Source organism: Schistocerca serialis, chromosome 6 (genome assembly GCF_023864345.2).
Source record: "Schistocerca serialis cubense isolate TAMUIC-IGC-003099 chromosome 6, iqSchSeri2.2, whole genome shotgun sequence".
Lineage (NCBI taxonomy): Eukaryota > Metazoa > Arthropoda > Insecta > Orthoptera > Acrididae > Schistocerca > Schistocerca serialis.
Window position 1 is genome coordinate 444,062,266 of NC_064643.1, and position 25,759 is coordinate 444,088,024.

The following is a 25,759-nucleotide window of genomic DNA, read 5'->3' on the forward strand; positions in this document are numbered from 1 at the left end:
GTGCGAGTTGAATCGTTAGATAACTTATGACTGCCCCAGTTTCGGTTGTCATGCTTGCTTAGCGGTTTTGCTGAAAGATCAGCGTGTCTGTGCAGATTTATTTTAAGTTTGGAAAAATTGTGCAAAAAAGCACTAAATGTTCAAGTAAGCGGTTGAAGATAAACGGGTATAAGCATTTCAAAAAAGAGTGAACTCCAGCTGAAGATGATGTTCATTTCGGTCGGCCATCAGTTGATATCACATGGGAAAATGTTCACTACTGAAGAAATCTAATTCTTCAGGATCGTTGACCGCTAGAACACCTGGCGAATATATTAGGGTAACTCTGAAGGTATTCTGCAGGATTATTGAATATGAGAAGGACTGTGGCGAAGATTGTGCCACAAGAGCTTTCAGACAATAAGAAGAAACATCGAGTGAAAGCCAGCATAGAGCTTAAACAACTGTTCCAAGACGATCTAGAATTTCATTCAAATGTGGTTACTGTTGATGAAAGCTGGCTATGGCCCTGAAACTAAGCCACAATGGAAGAATCCATCTATCCCTCGCCGGCCGCGGTGGTCTAGCGGTTCTAGGCGCTCAGTCCGGAACCGCACGACTGCTACAGTAGCGGGTTCGAACCCTGCCTCGGGCATGGATGTGAGTGATGTCCTTAGGTTAGTTAGGTTTAAGTAGTTCTAAGTTCCAGGGGACTGATGACCACAGATGTTAAGTCCCATAGTGCTCAGAACCATTTGAACCATTTTTTGAACCATCTATCCCTCGTCTGAGCTCAGAATATCAAGAGTGATAAAGAATTATATCGTTGTTCTCAGACGTTTGAGGAAGACATCGTAACAAGGAAATATTTTCAATTGAAAAGTTTCAGAAACGGTGGGAATCGTGTATTTACTCTCAGAAAACGTCTGGGAAGTGATCATACAGGATAAAATCTGTGGAAGACGTAATAATTTTAATTGATATATTTCGAGAACTTTTGGATATCGCCTAGTAGTTTCTTTCTCATGTTATTTACACTGTTTTGCATTAATGCTGGTTCAGTGCAGACGTTAAAGGTTCAAAGACCATCGCAATGTACGTTCACTCTCTCATAATGCCCTACAAGATTCTGTAACCTGTTAATTTGGTCTGTGAATGAAGGGAGCTATTTATTGCACTTTAGGCCAAATCTTCTTGTTCGATAGCACATATGTATGTTTCCTACAATTAATATAAAACGTTCAGATTGTAATTTATCTTGTCAAATGCAAGTGTACCTAATTATATTTCTGTCACAAATAACACTTAATTACCTGTAAATTACGCCTAAAGAGACATACTGTTTCGCTTATAATATTTACAATGTGTTGCGGCCTTTACGCAACGAGAATGTTCATCATCATATCAGTCAAAACATCACAATATCAGCCAAACACTTAAACTGATTGACGAAGTTAATTTCACAATAGAGAAAATGACTTCACACAGAATATCGTGTCAAGCGAGTTCTGTCGTATTGCTGACAAATTTATTCATAAGAATAAGGTCTCAAAAAGGAACATTTTAAGTGTATTTTGATTGTCACTGAGCTACAACGACATTTAAGTCACAACAAAATGTTCTTTGCCCAGAAATGATTTTTTGTTGATTGATACAGTTCCAGGCTTACTACAGCAATGCTGCAATTGCAGCTGACCATGAAAAAACTGGAACATTGGTTTCGTTTCTCGTTTTAGCGAATGTTTTGTGTAAATTTTTATCATTCATACTAAATTTTCCACCAAGAGAGTCCCAATTTGGGGGCACTGCTTTTAACTTAGATGCATCTGTACTATTTCTGGGCTTACTTTGACGTGAAATGAACTTGATTATTACACCTGAAAACAAAGCAACGAAATTTATAAGATCACTAAACATTTTCAAATGACTCTGGTGATGATCGTGGAGCGCTGATACTCATATATATTTTCTTGTGTAGTTCATATGTGATATCCATAGCGGATGCTGTCCACCATGAAATCATCCGGCTGTCGATAAGGTAAAGTCGGAGAGATTGGCTTCTGAGAACATGTTTAGAGGCTGAGAAATCATCACCCTAAAAACAGTGGCACGTTCGTTGTGAGACCCGACAGTACTAGCATTCGTAATAGGATCTAGCATTTAGTACGAGTGATGATACAAATGAAAAATTTTGGGGTTGTGTTCAAAATTAACCATATCTGTTCAACTGGATGTCTCAGACCTCAAGGTAATGAGCCAAAAACAGAATAAATTATCACTCTGGCTATTTAAGAAACCCAGAATAATTTTTAGCTTTACTGGGAAGAGTAACCTTGTACCCCACACTTTCCTGTTGCAGGAGGTGCTACATGAAGGCCAGGGAACCTTTACTTGGATTAATCAAGATTCATAGAGTTTCCCTGAACTAATAATGAACTAACATATGATGCACTCAAAACAGCGAAAGATCCATTGTCATTGAACAAATGATAGGTGCTAATCTCTGAACTGTACCATGTAGCTAAAATACCTTACCCATGGAAGAGATTTAGCTGATCAACTGGTGACTTCATTGGGAAATGTTGGACTTCACAGAACCAACACATCTGCAATCTAGGCACTAAGGAGCAGTGCCACAACGCCACTGGCTCGTTACTCTTGATCGTGGAATAACATTCTTCGAACCCATACATTTGTTATCATTTACATATATAAAGCAGACTGTATGTTTGTATGTGTGTATGTCTGGCATCTAATCCAAAACTGCAGATCAAAGTTACCCAAATTTAGCACAGAAACAACAGGAATCACAAGTATCAGTATTGTGTTTATAACCTCCTAGCTCCAGTAGGACTAAATATGTGGACAATGTGGTTTTTTCAACCCCTGGCCCATAGGTTGCCCTGCTTGACACTCTTGTTATGTGGGAACAGTCTCGTCCTGGTGAATCAACTTGCTATTCAGGGCAGCTTACATGTCAGGACCAAAAACAGTTTTCCAGGCTCCAACATGTAAGATGAGCTGCATAAAGTATGTTACGAATTTATATCTGGGTAAGCTGCAGAGAAAAGGGCTGTATATACAGGGTGAGTCACCTAACATTACCGCTGGATATATTTCGTAAACCACATAAAATACTGACGAATCGATTCCACAGACCGAACGGGAGGAGAGGGGCTAGTGTAATTGGTTAATACAAACCATAAAAAAATGCACGGAAGTATGTTTTATTAACATAAAACTAGGTTTTTTTTAAATGGAACCCCGTTAGTTTTGTTAGCACATCTGAACATATAAAGAAATTCGTAATCAGTGCCGTTTGTTGCATTGTAAAATGTTAATTACATCCGGAGATATTGTAACCTAAAGTTGACGCTTGAGTACCACCCCTCCGCTGCTCGATCGTGTGTATCGGAGAGTACCGAATTACGTAGGGATCCAAAGGGAACGGTGATGGACCTTAGGTACAGAAGAGACTGGTACAGCACATTAAGTCCACATGTTAACACCTTTTTATTGGTCTTTTTCACTGACGCACACGTACATTACCATGAGGGGTGAGGTACACGTTCACACGTGCTTTCCGTTTTCAATTACGGAGTGGAATAGAGTGTGTCCCGACATGTCAGGCCAATAGATGATCAATGTGGTGGCCATCATTTGCTGCACACAATTGCAATCTCTGGCGTAATGAATGTCGTACACGCCGCAGTACATCTGCTGTAATGTCGCCGCAGGCTGCCACAATACGTTGTTTCATATCCTCTGGGGTTGTAGGCACATCACGGTACACATTCTCCTTTAACGTACCGCACAGAAAGAAGTCCAGAGGTGTAAGGGCAAGAGAACCGGATGGACAATTTATGCGTCCTCTACGGCCTATGAAACGCCCGTCGAACATCCTGTCAGGGGTCAGCCTAGTGTTAATTGCGGAATGTGGAGGTGCACCATCATGCTGATACCACATACGTCGACGCGTTTCCAGTAGGACATTTTCGAGCAACGTTGGCAGATCATTCTGTAGAAACGCGATGTATGTTGCAGCTGTTTGGGCCCCTGCAATGAAGTGAGGACCAATGAGGTGGTCGCCAATGATTCCGCACCATACATTTACAGTCCACGGTCGCTGTCGCTCTACCTGTCTGAGGCAGCGAGGATTGTCCACGGACCAGTAATGCATGTTCCGTAGATTCACTGACCCGTGGTTTGTGAAACCCGCTTCATCGGTAAACAGGTAGAACTGCAACGAATTCTCTGTTAATGCCCATTGGCAGAATTGCACTCGATGATTAAAGGCATCACCATGTAATTGCTGATGTAACGACACATGAAACGGGTGAAAGCGGTGACGATGCAGTATGCGTATGACACTACTTTGACCACCGGCTCTCGCAATGTCCCGTGTACTCATGTGTGGGTTCATGGCAACAGCAGCTAACACACCAACTGCACCCGCTTCTCCTGTGACGGGCCTGTTACGGACCCGTTTGCGTGCTACGACCATACCTGTTGCATACAGTTTGCGATAGATGTTTTGCAATGTGCGGCAAGTTGGAAGCTCTCTGTCCGGGTACCGTTCTGCATACACCCTGCAGGCTTCAGCTGCATTTCGTCGACTCTCGCCATAGATGAGTATCATCTCCGCCATATCAGAGTTCGAAACACCATGGTCACAGTTCCTAAAACACTACACGATCACAGACGTCTGGTAACACGGTGTACTACAGTTGGTCAGCGTGCGGAGACGAATGCAGAATAACAATAGCAGCAAGCGCTACACGCGGACACTGCGACAGCTAGACCAAACCACAACAGTGCACTAGAGCCACACTCGTAAACACGGTCGTCATCGTAAACATGTCCCTGCAGATGCTGCTCGCCGACCGTGGCCCGTGTTTGTTACAACACGCAACTGAACGTCGGAGGTTTCAAGCGTCAACTTTAGGTTACAATATCTCCGGATGTAATTAACATTTTACAATGCAACAAACGGCACTGATTACGTATTTGTTTATATGTTCAGATGTGCTAACGAAACTAACGTGGTTCCATTTTAAAAAACGTAGGTTTGTGTTAAAAAACATACTTCCGTGCATTTTTGTATGGTTTGTATTAAACAATTACACTAGCCCCTCTCCTCACCTTCGGTCTGTGGAATCGGTTCGTCAGTATTTGATGTGGTTTACGAAATACATCCAGCGGTAACGTTAGGTGACTCACTCTATATACACTGCTGGCCACCGTAAATGCAACACCAAGAAAGACAAGAGGTAGCACAACAAAATTTACTTTGTAGATAACATGTTGACCAAGTATCACATGATTACGTTTACAGACGTCTGTGACATGTGGTTCCTGCCAGAATCAGTAGCCAGAGTAGCCGCCATTGTTGGAGATCACCGCTGCCACACGTCTCGGCATTGAGTCAAAGAGACGTTGGATGGGTTCCTGGGGTACAGCAGCCCAAGCAGCTTCCACACGTTGCCAAAGATCATCTGGTGTGGCAGCTGGGGATGTAATCTGGGTCACTCGTTGAGCAACCATGAACCACATGTTTTCTGTCGGCGAAAGATCCGGAGAGCGAGCCGGCCAGGGAAGCAATTCAATCTGGTTATTGACGAAGAACCTTTGGACAATGCGTGCCACGTGTGGTCGCGCATTATCCTGTTGAAATATGGCTGCGGCCGAGCCCTGAAGGTAAGGAAGGACAACTGGCTCCAGCACCTCGGATATGTAGCGCCGGCTATTTAAAGTACCGGCAATGCGTACTAGAGGCGTGCAAGAGTAATATCCAATACCGCCCCATACCATAATACCCGGTGCAAGACCAGTGTGGCGGTGCATAATGCAACTGTCCAGCATCCTCTCTCCACAGTGTCTCCACACTCGAATCCGACCATCGTGGTGCTGCAGACAGAAGCGTGCCTCGTCAGTAAAGACAACGTCATTCCATTCTGCCGTCCACATCCGTCTGTCATCACACCATTGGCGACGGAGACGTCTGTGGTTCTGCGTCAATGGTAGACGAAGCAATGGACGTCTTGCGGACAGACCACTCTGCTGTAAACGGCGTCGAATGGTACGCGCAGACACTGGATGATGCGTTACAGACGCAATGTGCTGTGCTATGGTTCGGGATGTCACTGAGCGATCCGTCACTGCCAGGCGCACAATTTTCCTATCAGCACGTGCAGTGGTGCACCGAGGTGAATGCGATCGACCACGTCGGTCCGTCGTACCCTCCTGCATCCAACGGTCACATATCCGCATTAAAGTTGTTTGGTTTCGTCCAACACGACTAGCGATTTCTCTGTATGATAATCCACAATCTCGGTAAGCCACTATCCTTCCTCTGTCGAACTCGGATACTTGATCAAACGATGTTCGCTGTTGTCTACGAGGCAAAACTGATCGTCTTGTGAAACAACCACAAGGTAAACACACGTGCCGAACGTACACTCGTCGAAATCGCCAAGCGTTAAATGGCGCTATGAGGTGGCGCCACAGGCGCGCGTGATGTGCGTCTGCGCTGAAATTCTAATCAGTTGCATATCTCATCGCTGCAAACCCATGGTGTAAATTTCACTTGATTCGGATGCTTCCTTCAGGGTGTTGCATTTACGGTGGCCAGCAGTGTGTGTATATATATATATATATACAGGGTGTTACAAAAAGGTAAGGCCAAACTTTCAGGAAACATTCCTCACACACAAATAAAGAAAAGATGTTATGAGGACATGTGTCCGGAAACGCTTAATTTCCATGTTAGAGCTCATTTTAATTTCATCAGTATGTACTGTACTTCCTCGATTCACCGCCAGTTGGCCCAATTGAAGGAAGGTAATGTTGACTTCGGTGCTTGTTTTGACATGCGACTCATTGCTCTACAGTACTAGCATCAAGCACATCAGTACGTAGCATCAACAGGGTAGTGTTCATCACGAACGTGGTTTTGCAGTCGGTGAAATGTTTACAAATGCGGAGTTGGCAGATGCCCATTTGATGTATGGAATAGCACGGGGCAATATCCGTGGCGCGGTACGTTTGTATCGAGACAGATTTCCAGAACGAAGGTGTACCGACAGGAAGACGTTCGAAGCAATTGATCGGCATCTTAGGGAGCACGGAACATTCCAGCCTATGACTCGCGACTAGGGAAGACCTAGAACGACGAGGACACCTGCAATGGACGAGGCAATTCTTCGTGCAGTTGACGGTAACCCTAATGTCAGCGTCAGAGAAATTGCTGCTGTAAAAGGTAACGTTGACCACGTCACTGTATGGAGAGTGCTACAGGAGAACCAGTTGTTTCCGTACCATGTACAGCGTGTGCAGGCGCTATCAGCAGCTGATTGGCCTCCACGGGTACACTTCTGCGAATGGTTCATGCAACAATGTGTCAATCCTCATTTCAGTGCAAACGTTCACTTTAGGGATGAGGCTTCATTCCAACGTGATCAAATTGTAAATTTTCACAATCAACATGTGTGGGCTGACGAGAATCCGCACGCAATTGTGCAATCACGTCATCAATAAAGATTTTCTGTGAACGTTTGGGCCGGCATTGTTGGTGATGTCTTGATGGGGCCCCATGTTCTTCCACCTACGCTCAATGGAGCACGTTGTCATGATTTCATACGGGATACTCTACCTGTGCTGCTAGAACATGTGGCTTTATGAGTACGACACAACATGTGGTTCATGCACGATGGAGCTCCTGCACATTTCAGTCGAAGTGTTCGTACACTTATCAACAACAAATTCGGTGACCGATGGATTGGTAGAGGCGGACCAATTCCATGGCCTCCACGCTCTCCTGACCTCAACCCTCTTGATTTTCGTTTATGGGGCATTTGAAAGCACTTGTCTATGCAACCCCGGTACCAAATGTACAGACTCTTCGTGCTCGTATTGTGGACGGCTGCGATACAATACACCATTCTCCAGGGCTATATCAGCGCATCGGGGATTCCATGTGACGGAGGTGGATGCATGTATCCGCGCTAACGGAGGACATTTTGAACATTTCTTGTAACAAAGTGTTTGAAGTCACGCTGGTACGTTCTGTTGCTGTGTGTTTCCATTCCATGATTAATGTGATTTGAAGAGAAGTAATAAAATCAGCTCTAACATGGAAAGGTTAGGTTAGGTTAGTGTTTAACGTCCCGTCGACAACGAGGTCATTAGAGACGGAGCCCAAGCTCGGGTTAGGGAAGGATTGGGAAGGAAATCGGCAGTGCCTTTCAAAGGAACCATCTCGGCATTTGCCTGAAACGATTTAGGGAAATCACGGAAAACCTAAATCAGGATGGCTGGAGACGGGATTGAACCGTCGTCCTCCAGAATGCGAGTCCAGTGTGCTACCACTGCGCCACCTCGCTCGGTTTCTAACATGGAAAGTAAGCGTTTCCGGACACATGTCGACATAACATATTTTCTTTCTTTGTGTGTGAGGAATGTTTCCTGAAAGTTTGGCCGTACCTTTTTGTAACACCCTGCATATATATATATATATATATATATATATATATATATATATATATATATATATATATATATATATAAATCAGCATGTGTGTGTATCCAGCATCTTCTCCAAAACCCCTGAATCTACTTCAACCAACTTTGGCACACAGATTGACTTCACAAGTATCAGCACTTTCGGGGTTAGAGCCTCCTAGCTGATGTAGGCAAAACAATGGTATTTCAGCCCCTGATGTGTACTCTGCCCTGAATGACAGGCACAATGTGTTGGAATTAATGTCTACCTGCTTTATCCACCTGTTTTACACCGATTCACATGTGGATGAGGATAGCTAGGGGAAGGATTGAGATGGACATAGAGAGGGAGGGACAAGTGGCGGGGGCAGGAAGAGATGAACAGAGATGGTGGGGAGGAGGAAATGGTCAGTGTGTGGAGAAGGAGGAGAGGGGAGGAAAGAGAGGGGAGGAGGAGATGCTTAGAGAGAGAGGATGGAGGAAATGACCAGAGAGACTGGGGAGCAGTAGGAGATGCAAGACTCAGGTGGAAGTTATAGAGGGGTAACAGGAGGGTGGAAAAGGAAGAGTGGATGCGTAGATTGACAGAGAGAGGGGAAGGGGTTATGGGCATAGAGATGGAAGGAGGATACAGGCAGATGGAGGAGGAGGATATGGTCAGAGAGAGGGGGGAGCAGATGGACAATGAGAGGAGGAGGAAAAGATGAAGAGACAGAGAACATGGAGGTTCAAATGGTTCAGATGGCTCTGAGCACTATGGGATTCAACTGCTGTGGTCATCAGTCCCCTAGAACTTAGAACTACTTAAACCTAACTAACCTAAGGACATCACACACATCCATGCCCGAGGCAGGATTCGAACCTGCGACCGTAGCAGTCGCACGGAGAACATGGAGGGAGAGGATCAATAGGTAGAGGTCGGAGGATGAGGTGGACAGAGAAATGGGAGGAGGGAAAAGTCACACAGAGAGGGGAGGAGGTGTTAAAAAACTATTCAATATTTCAGGTGATGATTGCGTCAAAACAAGAAAAAGAAGTCTTATAATCACAGATCCTACAAAGCGTACATTCTGACATATGACTATTTGTTCAGAGGAGGTGCTCTACGTAACGTCTGCTCATCTCTGCTCTTTGGTGTAAGGACTCACGCACTCATTGAAATCGCCCTGGTTGGCTCTGAATGTGCTGAGAAGCACGGAAGACATGATTGTGTAGTGTCTGCACATCGTTTATTGGTGTGGCATAGATCAATTGCTTCATGTTTCTCCGTAACCAGAAGTCTAGTCGATTTAGATCCTGGAAACGAGGAGGTCAAGGTATGTGACATTCTTGGACAATCTACCAGTTTTAATACGTCCCCATCAGGTGCGGAAACACAATGCAGAGAAAACGTGCTGGTGCGTCATCATGCATGGGCCACATCTGTAGTCTGTCCTGACATGGCTCATCCTCTAGTAAGACAGGTAGGATGTTCTTCAGAAAACGGTAATAATAATCCCCAGTTAATTTCTGTGGTAGCACATATGGCCCTAGTAATGTACTGCCAAATATGCCTATTCGTATGTTGATTGAGAATCGATATGATGCGTTTTTTCTTGAAACACATGGGGATTTTCATCAACCCACACATGCTGATTATGGAAATTTACAATGCCATGTCGTGTAAACCCTGCCTCATCAGTAAACAAAATGTTGGAGGCAAATTATGAATCCACACCACACTGCTGCAAGAGCCATTGGCAGAACTTCACTCTCGCAGGATGGTCTTGTGCCCTAAGGGCCTGGATTCACTGAATATGCTGTTCATTGCACACTGGTCCCAGGGTTGTTGTCCACTGTACCTAGAGCACACTTCTACATTTTAGATGTGCAAACTGAACAAGGCCTTCTGTTGTGTACTTTGTTGGGTGCTACAGAACCTGTTTCCACAATATGCTGAAACAGTCAGCTGAACAGCTTAACAGATGGTACGCTTTGTGCTTGAAATCTTTCAGTGTTCATTTTATGGCCCCTCAGATTAACTCCATTTGCTAAACCATAGCAATAAATCACGTCTGCCATTTCACTTGTGGAGTAAAAGAATTTCATTGCTAGGCTGTGTCAAAGTATCTGCAGGAGAGAGGACATGTTGTACTGCACCACAAACATCACAATAATATGTAATTTAAACTTGACCTCTAAGTAGGCCAAACATCACTGTACATACCCAATGTTAGGAGAAATGTACGCTAACATAAACAAACATAACAAGACTAAAGTACAATCACACAACGTAAATGGAACAACTCTCTGCAGACCACTGAGCCAACTAATGTTTACATCAATACTGCATGGAACTATCTCAGCACGTTGTTGACCCTGGTTTGACACAGAGCATCAATGAAACATCAGTACTCATATCCAATCACATGTTAGTGATACCTTCCTGTCTCACAGTATTCCATGCCAGAAGTTGTAATTAACGTTAATTAATTATCAGTAGTCATCTGTAGTAGGACAAGTAATACGTTGTCATCACAAGAGCACCTCCTACAAAGACCTATTCATATGTCTTATGTCACAACGTATGCTTTGTGGGACCCAGCGTCATAAGACATATTTGTCTTTTTTTTTTATTCATACTATCGTCCCCTGAAATACTAGCCAGTTTTTTTAACATCTTGTGTCTGTCAAATCCAAACATGGGTGAAGCTCCAGGAATAAGTCTAGTCTATGTATAAAACAGGTTGTATATATTTATGTCCATCATCCGTTCCCAAACTACTGAAATGTTTTCAAGCAATTTGTCACTCATACTGTTTCTACTACTTATTCCGCAAGAATCACCCTTGTGGGGTTAGAACCTCCTAGTTCCCATAGGAGTGGACACACAGGTGAGAAGCGTTTTCAGTCATTGACATCTAGGATCCCCTGGATGACAAGAATGTTGTGCAGGGATTATCGTCATTTTCTGCAGGCATTACCTGTGCAGATGGGCACAGTTGTTCAGAGTGATAGTGAGAGAGGGAGTATATAAGATGGACAAAAAAATAGGGTAGAAGAACTGTCGACAGTCAGAGCAGGGAGAGGAGGCAACAGATGGAGAGGAGAGGAGGCATATTGTCAGGCTACTATGTGCATACCTTGCAGGTGACACAGATGTGGAAACATATGGCTGCCCAGAAGAGGAGGGAGAACATGGGAAATGAGAAAATGCGGAAGGATGGTGTGGACAGAGAAAGAGGGGTTGGAGGTGGAGGAAATGATGGACAAATAAATGGAGGAGAAATCAATTAACACTGATGGGGGGGGGGGACAATGAGGTGGAAAGAGAGAGTGGTTAGCGGAGAACAGATAAAGGGAGGAGGAGGTGGTGGTGGAAAGAGACAGGCTGGAGGAGATAGAGATGGACTGAGTGAAATGGAGGACGTTGAGATGGAGAGAGACAGAGGGCAGTGGAGATCGACGTGATGGAGGGGTCAGGAAGGGACGTCAGAAAGAGGGGGACAGGAGGAGATGGCCAAAGATGGATGGAAGCATAAGATAGATTGTGGAGGAGGTGGGAATGTACATAAAGAACAAGGTAGAATAGATGGACAGAGAGAGGGGAGGAGGAGATATCGGAGAGAGGGAAGTGGAGGAGATGATGGTCAGATAGTATTGAAAGTAGGGGGAAATGCAGGAATCAGGAGGAAGGTATAGAAGGGTAACGGGCAGGTGAAGGAAGAAGAGGTGGAAGATATGAACAGAGGGCTGGGGGAGGAAGATGTGGAAAGGAAAAGGTGGAGGAGGATAGGGATAGAGGGACAGAGGAAGATAAAGTGGTGAGAGAGAGGGGATAGATGAGGTGGACAGAGAGATAGGACAGATAGTACTGGAAGGAAGACGTGGACAGAGAGGCAGGGGAGAAAGAAGTAGCCGACCGAAGTGGCCGTGCGGTTAAAGGCGCTGCAGTCTGGAACCGCAAGACCGCTACGGTCGCAGGTTCGAATCCTGCCTCGGGCATGGATGTTTGTGATGTCCTTAGGTTAGTTAGATTTAACTAGTTCTAAGTACTAGGTGACTAATGACCTCAGCAGTTGAGTCCCATAGTGCTCAGAGCCATTTGAACCATTTTTTTGAGAAAGAAGTAAACACAGACAGGGTGGAGAAGGTGTTGTGCGCAGTATAAGTGCCGAACGTGTACAAACTATAAGACACGAAGAAAGATACAAAGTGAAAGAATTATCGGAATGTGATGGAAATCGTTAGATCTGATGCACGTGTGCAGAAAAATAAAATTTCAGATAAAATGGATAATCTATTGAGGAGAACGTGCTTCACAAATTAAGGCATTGTTGCATCTCTGGCCCTTATGCAAGCATTTATTCGGCTTGACATTACAGAGCTGTTGAGCTGTTGAGCTGTTGAGGTATATCGTGCTAAGTTCTGTTTACCTGACGCGTTAGATGCTCAAAACCCCGAGATGGTTGGAGGGCCCTGTCTATTATGCCCCAAACGTTCTCAATTGGTGGGAGATTCGGCGACCTTGCTTTCCAAGGTAGGCTTTGGCAAGCACGAAGACAAGCAGTAGAAAAATTATTTTGCTGAAATGTTAGCCCAGGATGCCTTGGCATGAAGAGCGACATAACAGGGAGCAGAATATCGTCGCCTTATCGCAGTGCTGTAATGATGCCGCGGGTCCTTCTCTGAAATGAAGTGGCATCCCGGGCCATCACTTCTGGTTGTCAGTCATTATGACGGGCAACAATTAGGTTGGTATCCCACTACTCTCCAGGGCGTCTCCATATCAATCTTAGGCTGGGATTCTCTTGAGTTGGAGTAGAATTGTCTTCAGTTATGAAACTTATTTCGAAATCAGTCCTGGTGGCCAGTGACAACATGCTAGAAACACACAGGACAGCGGCGGGACACCAACCTGAGTGACGCCCGCCATACAGCTCGACAACTAGGACACATGGTCTGGGGTGCCATTTCTTTCCATAGGAGGACTCCTTAGTTATCATCCCTTATAGCAGAGCGGTACTTCGACGATATTCAGTGCCCCGCTTTGTTTTCCTTCAAGGCACGGCATCGAGAACTTACATTTCAGCAAGCTAGTAGACAGCATACAGTTTAGATCAGCGCATTCTAGTTTGAATATTTATCTCGTGCAGTAACTTTTCGGTAAACAGGGTTTCTAATAACAGGTATCTGTAAATACATTAACTTCTATAGAGAAATTTTTTCTGTTTAATACCTTAGAGTACAGTGAGAAATCTGCTCAGCAATTTTTAGTGTTATTTTATTCTCCTTAGGCATATTTTGTATACATCTCAAACTCAGTAACGTCATTTAAGACATTATATCTATTTTATACACTGTACGATATGGCTAGGCAGTGTGCTTGCTGCAAGCGGACACAAGGAGAGTTGGCTGTTGCCTGTCAACAGCCGGAAGATGCGTTGGCTACCGCCGACAAGCTTCTAGCTAATGCTCGAAGTTGCAGTGACGTCGGGGCGTCAGTGACGAGACCTGCGACTCCTTTGTTGCCACTGGAGTCCCCTGGTGCCCGGACGTCGCTGCGGCTTCCGATACGCAACATCTGACCGGCCCGTCCTCACTCCAGAGAGGGTGGCAAACAGTGGTGGTGTGAATTTTAAAATTCAACTTTGTTCAACTATCAAGTTTTCGACGCATGCGCATAATAGTTTCAGTACGCTATATATTGCGGAGCGGAGGACGTTATCCCCAGTCTGCGACGGCTCACCTGAAGATGACTGGCAGGTGCCCAGTTGAAATATCGTGCGAAGTATTGAACGACGACCGGCTGCAAGCCCGAAATTTGTTTGAACAGACAGTGGCGGGTTCGCGTGTCACTGGGCGGAAGGCGAAAGAGGGAGCAGGCCGTGCGGCTGGCTCCCTACGCCTTAGCAACAGGTACGAGGTGCAACCCAGTGTTGATGATAACTCTGAGCCAGCACGGGATGCCTCTCCTGTTAGGCCAGCGGTAGATTTTCCTGCCCAGTCCGGGCAAGTACAGAGGGTGGGTATGATTGTCATTGGGAGCTCCAATGTTAGACGGGTGATGAGCCCCTCAGTGAGATAGCAGACAAGGCGGGAAAGAATTCTAGTTGCATTCGGCATGTTTGCCGGGAGATCTCAGCCGTGATGTGGATGAGGCCCTGTTGGCGGCTACCGAGCGCACTGGGTGCAACCGGCTGCATGTAGTGGCACATGTCGGCACGAATGACGCCTGCCGCTTGGGTTCTGAGGCCACCCTCGGCTCCTTTCGGCGGCTGACTGATCTGATGAAGGCAACTAGCAGCGCACGCGGGGTGCGGGCTAAGCTATTTTTTGCATCGCAGCCAGAGTTTATGGCGGTTCTCTGGTTTGGAGCTGGGGAGAAGGTTTAAATCAGAGGCTCAGACGACTCTGTGGTGGTATCGGATGCAAATTTCTCGACCTCCGCTATCGGGTGCAGAATTCTAGGGTTCCCCTTAATAGGTCAGACGTGAACCACAGGCAGGAAGCGGCTACTAGGGTAGCGGAGTACTTGTGGCGTGAACATGGGGCTTTTTTAGGTTAGAGAACCTCTCCCTTGGGATCAAAGACGATTTGCCTGTTAAATCAGTCTCAGTGTCCTCGTAGGTCAGAGATAGAAAAGATTAATATGATTTTAGTAAACTGTAGGAGCATGCAAGGAAAGTTCCCGGAATTAGTATCGCTTACTGAAGGTTATAGTGCACAGATAGTATTGGGAACAGAAAGCTGGTTGAAACCAGACGTCAATGACAGCGAAATCCTAAGTTCAGATTGGAATGTTTATTGTAATGATAGATTAATCGCCAGTGGTGGCAGCGTGTTTATTACAGTAAAAAATTTGATGAAATCTAGCGAGGTCAATGACAACGAAATCCTAAGTTCAGATTGGAATGTTTATTGTAAGGATAGATTAGTCGCCATTGGTGGCAGAGCGTTTATTGCAGTAAAAAATTCGAAAAAAACCAGCGAGGTTATCACCGATTCCGAATGTGAATTAATCTGGGTGAAACTGAGTATCAAAGAACGGTCAAAAATGGTGATAGGATGCTACGTAAACAAAGAGTACTTCATCTCAGATTCAAGAGAAGTAAAAACCTAATTGACAAACAAAAACTGAATGAAGCGGAAATTTGCGAAAGGAGAGCAATGACAGAAGCGTTCAATTATTTTGAAAGTAACACTTTGTCAACAGACCTGAGTATAAACCCTTTGAGATTTTGGTAAGTAGGTCAAAATCATATTTTCATTCTCTCAGCGACCACAACGGCACCGAAACGGAAGGTAACAGAGAAAAAGCCGAAATACTGAATTCGGTCTTCCGAAGCTGTTTCATCACGGACGATCGTAACACAGTCCCTCCTTTCGATCGTCGTACGAACGTCGAAATGGCAGATATTGAGATAACCGATCGTGAAATTAAAAAGCAGCTACAATCGCTTAGTAGGGGAAAGGCGTCAGGACCAGATGAGATACCTATAAGATTCTATAAAGATTATGCGAAAGAGCTTGCTCTCCTTCTAGCAGTAATTTATCGTAGATCGCTTGAGTAACGAAAGGTACCCTAAGACTGTGTAATGTCTCATGTAGCGGTCTCTCCGCGATATTTTCAGAAATTTTATAAATTATATAACTCAGTACATATCTCGAAATATCTCTTCTTATCTTACCGATTATCAATGCAAAGTAGTTTCAAGCCCAATTATTCCTTGGAGCGTCCATTTACTCCATGGAATAACTTCTCTGCTATCTATGTTTTCTCTTATGAAAAGAATAGGGAACTTCTTGCCGATTAGTTGTTGTTGAGCTAGTCGCCATTTTGATGAGGTTCTGTATGAGAAGGAAAATAATACATGAACTAAACTAAAGTAAGAGTGTTCGCGTATTATTTAACTGATTATCATTGACAGTGTCTGCTTACTACGCTGTGTTGCACGGGATCAGTGGGGAACGTCTGATTTACACTGGACGAACCTGCCGTTTTGTATGCTCAAGATATCCAGTTACTTTAAATAAATAGGCTAACACGGTCTTACCAGCAGATCTCCGGTCTTCCCCATGTGATCACCGAAAGTTAATAATTATTACAAATGTTTCCAGGAGATCGACTGACAATTTTCGTCGCACCGAGACTTCGAAATTGCTTCACTGCCTTATGGAATTTAAGTTAAGCTTAATTTAATCAGGATAGAACAGTATTGAACTATGTGAATGTGATAGGCCTGCTTTGTCAATGAAAATGCCCTTAATATATGCATGTTTTTACTATCCTGATCAGTAAAGCTAAATCAGGCCGGTGTGAGAGAGGTTTATTTTAAAAATAAAAAAAAAAAATATTAAAACTGGAAAAAGTGCAAGTCGTTCCCGTTTTTAAGGAAAGCCATAAGACAGATCAACACAATTATAGATGTATACTGTTGATATACTGTTGACGTCAATCTGTTGTAGAATTATGGAACATGTTTTGTGCTCAAGAACTATGACGTTTTTGGAAAATAAAGTCTCTTCTATAAAAATCAACATAGATTTCGCAAAAAGAGATCCTGCGAAACACAACTCGCTCTGTTCCTCCATGAGATCCACAGCGCAGGGGACAACGGTGCTCAGGTCGATGCCGTGTTTCTTGATATCTGTAAGACATTTGACACCGTCCCGCATTGCCGTTTAATGAAAAAAATACGAGCATACGGAGTATCGGTGCAGACTTGCTATTGGATTCGAGACATTCTTGTAGACAGAACTCAACACGTCGCTCTTAATGGAACAAGATCGACAGATGTCAAGGTAATATCCGGAGTTACACAGGGAAGTGTTATAGGGCTATTGAAGTTTAGAATGTGTATAAATGATCTAATAGAAAGCGTCGGATGCTCTTTAACGCTACTCGCAGATGATGGAATTGTCTGGTAACAACAGCGATATAAGAATTTGTAGAACGACTTGCAGAGAAGTAATGAATGGTGCAGGCTCTGTCAGTTGACCCTGAACATAAATAAATGCAACATACTGCGCATTCGTAGGAAAAGAAATCCACTACTCTACAGCTACACTATTGATGACAAACAGCTAGAGACAGCGTCTACCGTAAAATATCTAGGCGCAACTATCCAGCACGACCTTAAGTGGAATGACGACATAAAACAGATAGCGGGAAAAGCAGATACGAGACTCGGATTCATCTGAAGAGCCTTAAGGAAGTGTTACTCATCCATGAAAGAAGTGGCTTAAAAGGGGCTTGTTCGCCCGATTCTTGAGTATTGTTCATCTATCTGGGATCCCTATCAGGTAGGACTGATAGAAGAAATAGAGAAGATGGAACTAAAAGCGGCACGTTTCGTCACGGGATCGCTTAGCTGGCGGGAGAGCGTTACGGAGATGCTAAAGAAACTCCACTGGTACGGGATAGTACTTTTCAGGACGAGTTGGACAACATATTACTTCCCGCCCCCTCCCCCCCCCCCCCCCCACATACATCTCGCATATTGACCAAGAGGTGAAACTTCGAGAAATTAGAGTCAATATGTAGACTTACCGACAATTATTGTTCCCACGCACTATTCGCGAGTGGAACAAGGTTGGAGGGATCAGATAGTGATACCGAAATTACCCTCCGCCACACACCATTAGGTGGCTTGCGGAGTATGATGTAGATGGAGATGCACTGGCCCACACACGGCGAGAGTCTCTACTGTTTGTCTTCGTGTTTGCCAAACCATACCTCTGGCAGCAAGGTCGCCGGATCCCTCTCCAGTTGAGTACGTTTGGAGCATTATGGTCAGGGCTCTCAATGCAATTCGAGATTTCGACGACCTAACGGGCCAGTTGGACAATATTTAGCACGATACCCCTGAGGAGGGCATCTAAAAACTCGATTTATTAATGCCAAGACGTATAAATGCTTGCATAAGGGCCAGAGGCGGACCAATGCGTTATTGATTTGCTCAATTTGTTAAGCCCTTTTCCTTTAATAAAATCATCCAATTTCTCTGAAATTGTAATCATTTGTTTGTCTGGATATGTTATTCACATGTAATAATTTCCGTCTGTTTCGGACAATTCCTCATAGTGCGTCGTATTTTTTAATGTCTTAGAGTGTCTTGGAATGTAGGTACCCTCTAGGGGTTGAATAACGAACGAAAGCGTAACGTTCTGTGAGTCAGAGCGTGGAATGACAGAAATGGTTCAAATGGCTCTGAGCACTATGGGACTTAACATCTGAGGTCATCAGTCCCCTAGAACTTAGAGAACTACTTAAACCTAACTAACATAGGGACATCACACACATCCATGCCCAAGGCAGGATTCGAACCTGCGACCGTAGCGGTCGCGCGGTGAATGACAGAAATTTGAACGCGATAGGGAACAAAGAAAATCTGAAAAGCGAAATCCTAAGGCTCATTCTAGGTGTGCTGGGGATCAACGAAGTGAAATTGAAAGAAGACGAGGATTTCTGGTCAGACGTGTATGTGATAATATTAACAGTAGCAGTTAACGATATAACGGGAGGAGGACTCCTTACGAACTAGAAATAGGGCAGGTTGTGAGTTACTGTGAACAGTTTATTGATAGAGTTGTTCATGCTAGAGTTGCAGCAAACCAACACCGATAACAATAATTCTGGTATAGATGCTGACGTCGCAAGCAGAGGATGAAGAGATAGAGAAAGTATATGACGATACTAAACAGATAATTCAGTACGTAGTGGGAGATCAAAACAATCACGGGAGACTGGAATGCGGTTCTACGGAAAGAAGAAGAAGAAAGGGTTACGGGAGAATACGTGCTTGGTAGTAGGAGTGAGAGAGGAGAAAGACGGATTGTGATCAATAAAATTCAGCTATTAATATCGAATACTCTCTTCAAGAGTCAGAAAAGGTGGAGGTATACTTGGAAAAGGCCGGGAGACACAGGAAGATTCCAGTTACATTATATCATGGTAAGGATGGTTAGTTGGTTGGTTAATTTGGGGGAGAGGACCAAACAACGAGATCATCGGTCCCATCGAATTAGGGAAGGATGGGGAAGGAAGTAGGCAGTGGCCTTTCAAAGTAACCATCCCGGCATTTGCCTGAAGCGATTAGGGAAACCACGGAAAACCTAAAGCAGAATGACCGTACACGGGTTTGAACTGTCGTCCTCCGAATGCGAGTCCAGCGTGCTAACCACTGCGCCACCTCGCTCTGTTCATGGTCAAGCAGAGATCCCCAAATGATACAATGGATTGTACGGCGTACCCAGGAGCAGATGTAGAGTCAGATCACAATTCAGTAATGATGAAGAGCAGGCTGAAGTTTAAGAGACTAGTCAAGAAGAATTGCTGTGCAAAGAACATATGGAAGTACTAAACAATGAAGTCATACACATGAAGATTTCCGAGGCTATAGTTATTGCGATAAAGCTCAGTAGGCAGCTCAGTTGAAGAGGAATGGACAACTCTAAAACCGATAATCACAGGAGCGAAAAAGGAACGCCTAAGTACAATGAAGATAATGAATAAACCACGGGTAACAGAAGTAATACTTGAGATGATCGATGAAAGAGGGAAGGATAAAAAAAATACAGGAAAATAACTAATACAGAAATACAAGTCACCTAGGAATAAATTAAATGGGTAGTGCGGGGAAGCTAAGACAAAATGTATGACAAATGTGAAAAAATCAAAAAGAAACAGTTGTCAGAAGGACTGAGTCAGTATACAGAAAAGCTAAAACAACCTTCAATGAAATTAAAAGCAAAGGCGATAACATGAAGAGTGCACTGGGAGTTCGACTGTTAAATGCTGAGGAGAGAGCGAACTGTTGGAAAGAGTACTTTTAAGGTGTGTATGAGGGGAGAGGGGGACACTTATCTGAAGACGTGTTAGAAGGAGAAAAAGGATTCGACAGGGAAGAGAGAGGGGATCCCTTGGAGTCAGAATCTCGAAGAGCTTTGGAAGAATTAGGATCAAATAAGACGGAAGGGATACATAACGTCCCATCAGAATTTTTAAAATCGTTGGGAGAAGTGGTGACAAAACGACTATTGACATTGTTGTGTAGAATCTAGAAGACCGGCAATTTACCATCCGAAGACAGCAAAAGTTGACAAATGCGAAAGTTACTGCACTATCGGCTTAACAGCTCAAGCATCCAAGTTGCTGACAGTAATAATAGACAGAAGACTGGGAAAGAAAACTAGGGCTGGGTTAGATGACGATATAAAGACACCAGCGAGGCAGTTCTGACATTGCGCTGGATAAAGGAGGCAAGACTGAAGAAAAATCATGACGTGTCCATAGGGTTTATCGTCCTGGAAAAAGCGTTCGACAATGTAAAATGGTGCAACATGTCCGAAATTCTGAGAAAAATAGTGGTAAGCTATAGGGAAAGACCAGTAATATGCAATATGTACAAGAACCAAGAGACATGAGCGACGTGGCGCAGTCGTTCGCACACTGGACTCGCATTCTGGAGGACGACGGTTCAATCCCGTCTCCGGCCATCCTGATTTAGGTTTTCCGTGATTTCCCTAAATCGTTTCAGGCAAATGCCGAGATGGTTCCTTTGAAAGGGCACGGCCGATTTCCTTCCCAATCCTTCCCTAACCCGAGCTTGCGCTCCGTCTCTAATGACCTCGTTGTCGACGGGACGTTAAACACTAACCACCACCACCACCACCAAGAGACTGAAAGGTCAATAACGAAGTGCTCAGATTGAAAAGAATATAAGACAGGAATGTAGTCTAAGCTCCTACTGTTCAGTCTATAGATTGAAGAAGCAGTGTTGGAAATAAAAGAAAGGTTAAAGAGCGGTATTAAAATTCAGGGTGAAAGAGTATCACTGATAGGATTCGCTGATAACATTACTATCTTGAGCACAAGTGCAGAATAATTACGCTGTCTGTTGAATGGAATAAGCAATCTAATGAGTATAGAATATGGAGTGAGAATAAATCGAAGAAAGACGAAAATAATGCAAAGCAGCAGAACTGTGAAAAATAAGAAATTATTATCATAACTGATGACGAAGTTAAGAAATTCTGCTAGGCAAGCAGCAAAATAACCCATGGCAGACGGAACAAGAAGGACATGAAAAGCCGACTAGCTCTGGTATAAAGGCCATTCCTAGCCAAGAGAAGTCTACTAGTGTCGAACATAGACCTTAGTTTGAGGAAAAAAAATTCTGACAATGTATCTTTGGAGCACAGCATTGTATGGACTGTGGGAAAACCAGAAAAGAAGAGAATGGTAGCAATTCAGATGTGGTCGAGCGGTTCTAGGCGCTTCAGTCCAGAACCATGCAGCTGCTACAGTCGCAGGTTTAAATCCTGCCTCAGGTATGGATGTGTGTGATGTCCTTAGGTTAGTTAGGTTTAAGTAGTTCTAATGTAGGGGACTGACGACCTGTGATGTTAAGCCCCATAGTGCTTAGAGCCATTTGAACCATTTGAACTGAGATGCGATACTACAGTAAGATTTTGAAAATTAAGCGGACTGATAAGGCAACAATGAGAAGGTTCTCTGGAGAATCGTCGAGGATAAAAATATATGGGAAACACTGACAAGAAGAAGGGACAAGATGATAGGAAGAAAATCCAGAGTTGAATAACTCTAGTTAGTAATTGAGGATGTAGGTTGAATGTGCTACTCTGAGATGAACAGACTGGCACAGGAGAGGAATTCTTGGTGGACCACATCAAAACATTTCAGTATACTGATGGCTAAAAAACAGAATGTATTTCGAGCACATCCTCCCAAACCGCCAGATCGGTATAAACCAAATTTGACAAACATATTCCTTGACCCCCGAGGATCAGCACTATGGGGGTTAGAGTCTCCTAGCCTCCGTATTAGCGGAAATAAGGGAAAAACAGTCTTTCAGCCTCTGCCATGCTGGTTGCCCTGCACAACATTCGTCCAGTAATATAACTTTGTATTGTCTTTTTAAGGTCGACACCAGTAAGGACAGCCAAGAAGAAACAAATCTAATAACGGGTTTATGGACATCCGAGGGAACAGCTAACAACTAACGCCCAATCCACTAGCTTTGTGAGACCATTCAGTACCGAGTGGTTGCCGTGTTATCTTCTGCCAATGGCGTAATTCGGATTCTGTATGGAGAGATATAGGTGGTGCAACACTCTACTGGCAGTTTTGAACTTCCCCTGACATTGGAACCGCTTCTTTTCACTCAAGTTGCTCCACAGTTGCCATCACGAGTGTAAGTATTCCAGTCTTACGACCAAGGAAAAGTCCTTGGCAGTGCGTGCAATTGAATTCGGGTTCACACAAGCTGACCACTTATCTTTGAAGGGATAGCTGTTCACCACCGGTCGAGAGAACAGAATTTCCGATTAAGAAGATCGAGATCGACGGTTAGTGCATCAACGCACCTGATGTTTGAAAATGGTTGACTCACGAATTGTTCTTCCCGTCGGACACAGACAGGCGGCCAAGCACCACAGAATTTTTCTCTCAAACGAAAACATACAATTTCTTTCAATGTTTTTGAAACTAAAAAGACACGGTTGTCTCACGAAATACGTGCAACAACTGAGGTTTTGAATAAAATAAATGATGAAAAACAAGGAGGTGAAATGAATGCTAATTGTGATATCCATTAATTGAATCTCTTAGTAGAGTGATCTTGATGGAGCTATCAACAGGTATATGACGTACGAAACATGGATCCAAGAAATGCTGTATCTTTGTCTTTCATATTGGGTTACACAGATTCCACATCATTTACCGAATTATTTCTTTCACTGTTGAAAAATATCGTTTAACCTTTCTGCATGTCATGGGTTACAGACAGGCGCACATGACGTCAAACATGTACAGATGCTAACACACTAGATAATGTTATCAATCCGAACTGATACAAAAGGTACTTAACACATATGCTACAGTTATTGACAAGGTAAATTTAAGACAATGATTTTTCAAACTCATATATATATATATATATATATATATATATATATATATATATATATACACCTTTCAGAAGATTACAGGTTATGCGAGGTTCTAAATTCAATTTCTCCTTGATGATTTGTCTAAATGATATTTCTGCGAACAAGGTGATACGCTCTGTTTTACTATACTGATCAGATTAGTACATAATAGTTACAAATGTCAAACAGTGAAGAAACCAAATGCGATGAAAAAAAATTACAATTAAAAAACATTATATTCACTCGCAGAATTACATATTAACAACGGATGTTGGGGCCAAAATGTTCTTGTATAATAGAATGTACGTATCAAGCACATATATCAACAGTCAAAATCCATAATTGATAGTATATATAATTCGTTCAGTAGGCTCAGTGAGGAAGACAAATCTGTATTTACATAAACCATGGTAAAGGATTAATAAACCTTTAATTCTGCAACTAGTTGTCTGTTATTTTCCAATTCTATCAAATATCTCTCTCCAGAGGCAGTGTTGGTGAAATATCTTAAGCGACATGATCTTTTTCGGAGTAATATGTTATGTTTATGAGGTGTTTGAGACAAAAACTGCATTCTCAATCTTTAATTCTGCAACTAGTGGTCTGTTATTTTCGAATTTTATCAAATATCTCTCTCCAAAGGCACTGTTGGTGAAATATATTTAGCGACATGGTCAGTTTCGGAGTATTATGTTATGTTTATAAAGTGTTTGAGACAAAAACTGCATTCTCAATTTGAGGAATCTACGTAGCCATCACGCTCGACCAGATGTAAAGTCGTGCTAGCACTCCATAAATGACTTTATTCCGTTCTGAACCAGTAGCAACGGATCAGCATGCTAACCCTATCATAAGTGCAGCGCCGAACAATACCACATTTGTTTTCCCTATACGTGGCAGAACACTGATGGCTTGGTAACAGTTCATAATGTAAGAATGTCACACGTAGACATTCAGAATAACTCAACGACCGATTACACATGATTTCTACCATATATTTATCTGACTGATAATTTAGTTTTCACGCCTAACCCGTTTTGCACGTATAACACATTGTTCTCAGACAAATCATGAAAAGAAAAAGATTTCAACAGCAACCTCCGAAAACAATATTATTATTCATTTTCCTTTTCTTCATCAAATATTCGCACACTTCTTCGAATGAAGAAGCTCTAGCCAGATGTAGCCAGATCACATATTCATATGCATCGGCATTAAACAGAAGATATAAGATCTACAGCTAGCGACTTAATAACAAAAATAAAGCGATTTAATAAATAAAAAGTATATTTCAGTAAGTAGTAAGACTTAATCCTCATATTACGTATTTCGTTATTTGGAGAGATTCCGCTCCGTATACATTACGATATTTCTCACTAACAGAAAAGGGAAATATTTTAAATATAAGCATTAACAGTAAAAAAGAAATGGTACTTTATGACGCAGTGCAAAGATTGTTCGTCGAAAGAGCGTTGTTTTCGTTTCACCTGCGCGCCAGTTGACAGTACGACTTGATGTTTCAAATATGCTTCAGATCAAGTAGATTTGTACAGGTGTGTGTGTGTGTGTGTTTTTATTATGTGGAATAGGAAATGATGGAGGCAAGTAAATAAACTACGAACGATATTGCAGAGAAGTACTTACCTGTGACTGTCTTCGTGGCTGGCGTGGATTACACTGAGATAAATTCTTCACGCAGCATATCTTATATGAACACATGCCAAGGTCAGCTTTTCGCAACTCATTTGGCGGCTTTGGAGTCAGCATGATTTGTCAAAAGGCGGGTGATTGTATTTCATTTACACAAAACGAATCTTTTGAACAACAGACTGTCGATGAAAGTACTTGACAGCGCTTGCAGGTTTCAAGCTATCAGAACGTTACATCTGGATGTCATTCACTATGTTGTTTGAGAATGGGCTTAAGGAAAAGTATCAATAAAAGCTGTCTAATGTATTCCCATAGCCCATTTTACTAGCCAATGAAAAGTCGACAAAACAAAACTTCGCACGGAAAATTTTGAAGTCTACATCGGGCATTCTCGGTGTGTGCAGCACGTACTTTGTGGCAAGTCTTTGGTTCCTCTAATTCTCTCGTTGCGTTGTAACGGCAACATATTACCGTACCAGCGAGACGTGTTATATGCAACAATGTAAATTAATACCAATTTAACACTATGCACGGAAGTATAGGATATTGACGCCGATCGTAAAATATGTAGTGATGTGACCGGCAGCGCTAGAAGTGGTTAGAAGAAAGTGTTAGGGTCACTGTGCCAGCGCCTCATGGTCAAAGTGCCTGGTTGTCACCCTTTGAACCGGAGTTCGATTTCAAAGTCACTGCAATA

General features: G+C 43.3%; 1 protein-coding gene across 4 annotated transcripts in view; it reads right to left on the minus strand.

Moving 5' to 3' along the window:
* LOC126483723 (cytochrome P450 6k1-like) overlaps positions 1-25,079 on the minus strand; it is a 659,078-nt gene extending 633,999 nt beyond the window's left edge. For all 4 annotated transcript variants that reach the window (XR_007587767.1, XR_007587768.1, XM_050106828.1 and 1 more), the window contains exon 1: positions 25,057-25,079. The gene's annotated coding sequence lies outside the window, so the exon portion shown is untranslated. The remainder of the gene's footprint in view (positions 1-25,056) is intronic.
* Positions 25,080-25,759: the final 680 nt, after the last annotated feature.